The following is an 8146-nucleotide window of genomic DNA, read 5'->3' as shown; positions in this document are numbered from 1 at the left end:
TCGCAGTTTGTTGCAACAATAGGTTGCCGTATGACCTAGCTGTTTGCAGCTTGTACAATGCATTACCCGCGGTACATACAGCCGAACAGGTAGACGAACTCCACTCACTACCAAATAATTTGGAAGTGCAGATCCGGCAAAAGTCACGCGAAATGAGTCCGATTGGTAAAATTTACCATCTATCGATTTGGAGTGCAATTGCTTGCACTCCAAAATTTTCACTGGTTGAAGGTCGGGGTTTTTGAAACGGCCTACCCCGTCCTTCATCAGATCTTCGATTGTCAGACTTTCGTCACGGACCACACCGTCGATCTCCACCACATGAGACGGGACGTACACGCGGTACTCCTTCGTGAACAACTCGTTGGTAGCAATCCCGTTTGCTTGCTTCAGGTCGGACACAACAACGCGTAACTTGTTTGGCGAAACCTTATCTATTGTTTTTATTGCCGAGTAATGTTTTTCCAGGTCCCGAGCAATATTTAAAACTCTGAGAGACTTTAATTTGGGCCGGAAGTATACCACCCACGGACCCCCCGAGCCATCGTCTTGGTAAACTTTTTGGCGAGCAGGCAATATCTTAAAGGGAGATGGAGGCATCGGAGAGGGAAATGGCATCGGAGAGGGAGATGGTATCGGAGGGGGAGATGATATCGGAGGGGGAGATGGTATAGGAGGGGTAGATGGCATCTCGGAAGCAAACTCAGCCTCTAAATGTTCTTCGTTCATTCGTTCAGCTTCGCCCTCCTCCGAGACACCCCCACTGTCATCAATATTCATATTTAAAGTGCGGGAGTAAAGAAGTCTCCCGCACTTGAAATGAAAAAGAAAGAAATAAAATGAAAAGAAAATATATGAATAGTAAAAGTTGAAAGAAAAAGTTTGAGAAAATACTTAACAGTATGTCACGGTAAGCTGTTAGGTGAGTTGCTCCTTCACTCCTTCGTTGTGCTTCAGCGTGACCTTGACTCAGGATTTGGCTGCTGTGATGCGGGTAGCAAACAATAGAAATAACTGCTGCCCGAGGATAGCACAATAGCGTCTACTGTCGATACTGATACAAAACCGGTTCACAGACAGAACTCACTTGCGGGGATGCTACTTTTTATCACTTTTATTTAATGCCTATACTACAGCCTCTGCTGTGATAGGCACCTTCGTCTTACCGATGTCGATTGTTAAAAAACGCGTGTGCTCACTTCGAACATTCGGTTACGAATGAAGGTTTTTTTTGTAAACAACTCGAAGCAATATGAATTGAATATTAATGACAGATGTTTAACCTCTTGAAACTATCGACATCAGCTGTTACTGTTCAATATTCATAATAGTCAGAGCCATCTTTTGAAAACGGATCGAACTAATTTGTACTCCTAATAGTAATTCGACACCCAATATTACATGTTTTCTTCACGTAAATTTACGGGAACTGTGAAGCTCCATTTATGTGCATTTTTTAAGATGTAAAATCTCACGACTTTTTCGAAGTGTGTATGAAACAAAAAATTTTTATATATTTTATGCATTGATTGCTTGTAATTCTCAAGAACTTGTAGCTCTGGAGTTCCGTTTTCATATAAAGTATTAATATAGTATTACGTCACCAGCTACCACTAATACCTTCAATTTTAACCCTTAATTGCATGATTTTTCAAAATCAGCCGGAATTGTTTTTTCGGTGGTTTAAGTGGTCCAGAACACGGGAAAAATACTAAAAAAAAAACCCGACAAAGCTACCCCTTCAGGGGTGAAAAACAGTCTGTCCCATATATGGGAAATTGTGCAACAAATTATCTGAAAATTACGAAAATCAAAGTTTATTTTTTCTAATTATTAGTATGGATAGTTACAAAACAACAAAAACAAATTTCATTTTATTTCATAGGTATAGAGCGCTCATAGATTTTTTCTGAAAATCTAAGAAATCAGCTGTGTACGAAATTCTCGTTTTATGTCAGGTAGATGCCGTTAACTTTTCTCGATATGAAGGAAATTCTATGAATTTTTTTTATGAGTTGAGAATGCGTCCCAAATATGGAACATCATGCAATCGGTGAAAAAATATATATTACAACGCTTTGTAGAATTTCTTGAGATGTGTGTCCCATATTTGGAACTTTGCAATTAAGTGTTAAGACGTTTGGAACAATTAAAATTTGTGGTATTTGCACATCCTCAAAGTTTCTGTCCTCTGTTCCTTTTGTGGAGTCTGACTCTCTGTTACAACAGACTTGGCAGCCGATTCATAGCGTTCAGAACTATTATATGGTTGGTTCTACAATTCTACTGTCTCAAAGAATCCTATGTTACTATGCCGGGGCTCCAACATATGACAACTGGCTTATGAGACCAGCGTACTATGCATTGCAGCATCAACCGGATATATTCTGAAAGTACATCCTGTTTAATTTTTTTATGAAAGTTCATAAAGATCAGTGAGCGTAGTTTTGAACGAGATTATTACGCGATGATATCTCAAAAACTTATCAACCGGTTTTTCTATTCTTTCAATATTGTTCGTGTTCACGATCCCTTGTTCTTTACGATTCCTCTTTTTTCTCATCTAAAAGTTTTCATTCGTTTGCAATGAATTTTTGATGAAAAGATGTGATAACCATAAGGCGCCAGGTCTGGTGATTATGGCAGCTCTGATAGGAGTTACCAACCAAGCGAAGAAATTGTTTCTTTGACTGTGACTTTGACTTAACTTTTTCGCTGGGTTTAAGGAACAAGACACCTTGCAAGCGTATGAGTAATGTAATGTCAACAATGTGTGCGTAAAAACAAATTCATGTGCTTCTTTACCAAATTTTAATCAATAAAACTTCCATATAGTTGCAAAATAAACAAATCAGTTCATTCAGCTGCAATTCAAGAAAAGCGAAAATCTTAGCCTTGAACGGTTTCGTTTTCCTGGAAACTGCACGAGAAATTTTTTTTCAGTTTCAGCTTACTTCTACTAACACATGTGATTAGCAACGCACACATTCCTATACGGGATTTTCTCTTGCAGAAATTATTGCGAAATAAAGATTTACGTACCTTCTTTTAGTTATACCGTAAAATAGGAACCATTAATTTAACACGCAAAAGGCAATGGATATGGAAGGTTTTCGTAAAACTATTGGCATTAAAAATGCCTTACTCTTCACTATACGGGGCCGGGTGTCAATTAAAAGTTCCAAAAATTGCCGCGTAACCTTTTTTCGTCATAATTTTGAACGTTAATAACTCAGTCATTTGTTGATGGATTGATATAATTTAACAACCAATTGATTCGGAAACTTTTAACTTAAACATATATGGCAACGTCGTTTCAGTATTTTAATAGCATACTATTGAAAAAAAATGGTTAGAATCGACCTATGTTTTCATCCACCAATCCCAGTTGTACAAAATGACGTCAACTTCTTGTTCGGCATAGGAGGCTTTGCGTCATGCATAAACAACACCGCATCGTTATGCGTAGTATGAAGAGAAATCTATAAATAAATGCTGCACAATATTTCTTTGCCTAGTTGATGTTTGACTGTGAAAGAAACAAGTAGCTCGTCCAGTGAGCTGATGACTGGATTGTGTTATATGCGTTCACTTGCTGGATTGTCGCTTTTGCATAATGCGTTGGTGAAATTTCCTGTTGTCTGCGCAACACCGTGTTCTCTTGAGTATCTTATATATCATCTGGCTTTTGAAAAACCGAATCAACGTGGTTACCGATTCTTTTGAAATATCCCATGTATTTAGCAAATTTTTGTCGATTTTGTCATTAAAAATGCCTTACACTTCGCTACCCGAGGCTGGGTGTCAATTTAAAACGCGTAACATTTTTCTGTCATAATTTTGAACGCTTATAACTCAGTCATTTGTTGATGGATTTATATAATTCAATAACCAATCGATTCGGAAACATTTAACTTAAACTTATGAGATAACGTCATTTGAATATTTCAATTGCATACCATTGAAAAATTGGATTGAATTGAGTATTTTATATTGGTTATCTGGTAACTATCAGGCCAATTTAGAATTATCGGCGATAGATTTTTCGGATCTAAATTGCAGCGCTTGTTCCTCGATCATTTCTTATTGGATTTTCATAATTTAAATGATTCCAATGCTTCAATATTGTAAGCTTAAAAATGTTTTAATTTGTCAACGGATCGGTTTGCATACTTAAATCTTTATTCCCATACGAACAAACCGTGGCAATGTGACTGAACAAGTTGTTGTCCCACCAGGAATTAAACGCTTCAAAAGATTCAAAATTAAATTCTGAAACTTATTTAAAAGCGGCCTCCTCGGTTTAGTAGTATAAATGAGTTCCACAGGTTCACATATACAATACAATTAGATGCAATATCATATAGTATCAAAGATAAACTCAAGGTAAGCTTAGCTGCGATTTTACATGTATTGTTCGAACAGGAACTCTAGTAGAATTTGGTTAACCGCCAGTTTCAGTTCAATTATTTGCTTCAAAACAATAAGCGTCTGATGGTTACACGCGTTGTAACTATGACAATGTTCATTAATGTGTTAATAGCATCAAGTTACGATATGAACAAAATTTCTGAATTTTGTTGCTTATCCATTCCGTATATTTCTAATATGCCAAAGCGAAAATCAATGTAAGTTATTAAATATTTTATGCGGACTGTTTCACAAGTTTTCTTCCTCGTATTGTTGCCATATTATTTACCGACACTTTCCGAAGATTATCGACGATTTTGAAGAAGGATTTATAAAATTACACTATTACTGAGTTTACTGGTACAACATTTTTCGTTAAAATAAATAAAATCTTCTCTTGGATCGATTAACTGTTTATAAAATTAATAAGTTTGTACGTTATCATAAAATAGTTTCATTTGTTCAGGTTTAAATCTTTAGGTTGTTTGTATCTAAAATTAAGCTTTCAAGTAACTTTGAAATCATCATAATTGACTTCTAGTTAAAGGACGTTATTTAAAACTTAACAATGTAAAAATTTGTGGAAAGGGTTCAAAATTGAATAGAATCAATTATCAAGAAAGAATCTAATTGTCAACTTTATCATTCGCTATCAATCTAAGCGCTTAAACTAGAGCAAGTTTGTAATTAGTCAATTGAATAAGTTTTTAGTTTAGTGTATCATCATCATTAACATCTTTATATTTGTATTAATTATGAAGACCCTAGAAACGTTCCATTTTTAATGTTATTGTGCTCGGTCGTGTCTTGAATACAACCCTCTAATTTTTTTTCTACGGAAAACTGCTCTTCAACAGAAAACATTTGGTTTTGTTTATTTTGTATTAAGCAATTTAATATAAATGCATTGAAGCAGTGTTGGTAACTTTTTTATTAGGGAATTAAAATCTACATTTAAAAAATGTAAGTAATTTTTCATCAAACGTTGGTGAAAATGGATCAGAATTGATATTTCATCCAAAAAGTCAGGCTTAACATTTATTTGAGAATAAATGGTTGCTAAAAACATGTTTGAAACTTAATCGTTCAAGCTATTTTGATAAACTGGTTGGACTGCATATATGAATACATAGATCTATGACATACGTACCAAATAAAATGTACGTAATACACAAGTTAACTTGGTTACCCCTTGATCCTTGAGAAGCTCGAAGTGCAATGCAGTTATCCAACGGTTGAAGTTTGTCATCTTCAATCTTTATCGGTCGATTTTTGGGCTTTATGTTAGGGGAGAAGTGGCGATTATTGCCCACCTATGCTTTTTGAAGTATTAAAAATAAAGTACTACTTTTTTCGAAATCGAAAACACGTATACGGAAATTCAAAACCTTACTTCACAATATCCTCAAATGAACGATTACAATTATTATGTTGCTTTTGTTCCTAATAGTGCACAAGGGTAAGGTAATAGTGCACAGTTGTACCCAATTATCCCCACATCGAATTTTCAGTAATACTATAATACTCGAACTTTACGTAATATTCGGAATACTCTATGATAGCTTCGTTTGGGCGAACAATGGTATTCAATGTAGGTATTCTCTGCATTGCACTCGCTAAGACCAACTTTAATTTATAAACAGTAGCTTGTGTTCAATGCATAGGACGCTGGTCTTACAAGCCAGCTGTCGTATTTTCGAGTCCCGACCTGGAAGGACTCTTAGTGTCAGCAGGATTCATAGTACTAGCCATGCAATGATTCTGTACGCTAAGAATCGGCTGCGAAGTCTGTTGAAACAGAAAGGCCAAATTCCACAAAAGGAATGTAATGCCAAGACTTTGCTTTAGCTGCAATTAGGAAGGCATCATGATGATATGAGAAGACAGACGAGTTTGAAAATAGTGAGAAGTATTAAAATCGGAAAAGAAGTATTAAACTGATAGATTAGCAAATTATTCATAAAAAAGTGAAATGTAGTTTTTTATATGAACGGCATCAAACTACCATGTGAATTAAACAAAATACGGTATCATAAAACAGTTTGCAAATTCCCGGAAAAATTTCATAATATATTGTATTTTGTGGATTTTTTTTTATTTGGGTGACTTTGATGCATAAAGTATTCCACAGACTAAACTAAAACCATCGACATCCTTGAGTCGAAGCGGATTATAGACACTCGTAGTTCAGAGTTATCTCCAACTGGTCTACGCAAAAATTAACAAACTCTCACTGCCATTTAGATTTTCAGTAATTTACATAGAAAACCCATAAACAATTAAGCAAATTAGAAACGTTATTTCCACTACATTCCCACACATTCGCGAATCGTCGTTATCAAACAAGCAGCTAGAGAATTCGTTTTTTAGGTTAGTTGAAGATAAACTGCACATAAATTGAAACTCCGAAATGAGACGAACAGAGGGGGTGGAGAGCATCACCATCAGCAGTCCGTGTCGGCTTACATTCGGATTCCAGCCGAAAAGCACCACATATCACTTGATCGGTATGGTGGTCGGTATGCTCCGCCAGCAGTCAACTCCATGCAGGTGTCCGTATCAAGGAAAACTAGGTTCGCGGGCACTAATGGAGGCATCTTCTTTTTCGGCGAGTTGGACCGAAACAAAATTTTAAGCATTTTTATATTTTTTCAGGTTTTCTGGGCTTGTCAACTAACGGTAACGGTGTTTCGGGGCAGATGTTGCTGTTTTTTTTCTGGCTAGACTTTCTCGCCTAGTATAATGGGGGCCACGCAGCGAAAGATTTAATTGGCGATGCGGTCGACTAAACACAAGCTCGAGTCAATTTCACCGCAACCTATCTCCTACCAGGAGGATGCTTTCTCCGCGCGTCATGTTTGAAAATTTATTGTCATTAGTTCGACATTTATTTAAGGTAGTGAGGCAGAGGAGCCGACCGCTTAGCGAAGCGAAAATCGCCGTGCCAAAAATTTTCGAAAACATGTAGACCGAATTTATGTGTTTTATCTTTCGATATGGTTTCCCCTTCATGCTGACTGAGAAAACGTTACATTTGCTAACGAAACTCCACCTTTGAGTAAAACCGAAACCAGCTCGTCTCGAGCGCAAAAAAAAGATGATATACAGATTCCATGGACCACCCAATCCAAAATCCTACTTGATAGTTTCATTTGCCAAAGATTAATCCTCTGCGCGAGAGTGTTCCTTCGAGTGATAAAAGAAAAAAGAGAAACCACAGCACAGGTGACCTTCCACCGGCCCATTGTGTACTGAAATCGATGGACCACGTATCGTGTCTATTTTGATTTAACCAATTTCGAAGCAAATTTATTGATATGTCGGTGAACGTGAGAATGATGAGTTTATAGACGTTACTTCACGCAGGTGTTATTTAAATTTTTATAACTTTATGCATTACTGTCGCTTGAAAGATTATAGACCTATTGTGTTATGATTTTTTGGTAAATTCCAATGGGGAATACTGCTTCATGCCTAGAGGTTTAGCTGCTATTGGAAAATGAATGTGTCTAAAACTTTCAATTGATAGTGTCCGAGAAAACTTTTTTGCTAAGATACCGACTGAATATAGGTTTCAATGATCAAGCGTGACGTTTTATGACCCAACCGGCAGAAGATTTTCATTCTATAGAAAACAACAATGGCAGGTTGTTGAGTTCATCACGTAATCCGCTTAGGATTTTTACTATCGCCAACTAGAAAACAATATTAGATTTTCTTCTCATGAGCCGCAAGT

This window comes from Malaya genurostris, chromosome 3 (genome assembly GCF_030247185.1).
Source record: "Malaya genurostris strain Urasoe2022 chromosome 3, Malgen_1.1, whole genome shotgun sequence".
In the NCBI taxonomy this organism is placed as follows: Eukaryota; Metazoa; Arthropoda; class Insecta; order Diptera; family Culicidae; genus Malaya; species Malaya genurostris.
The sequence above is the reverse complement of the archived record's forward strand: the minus strand, read 5'-3'. Positions refer to the sequence as shown.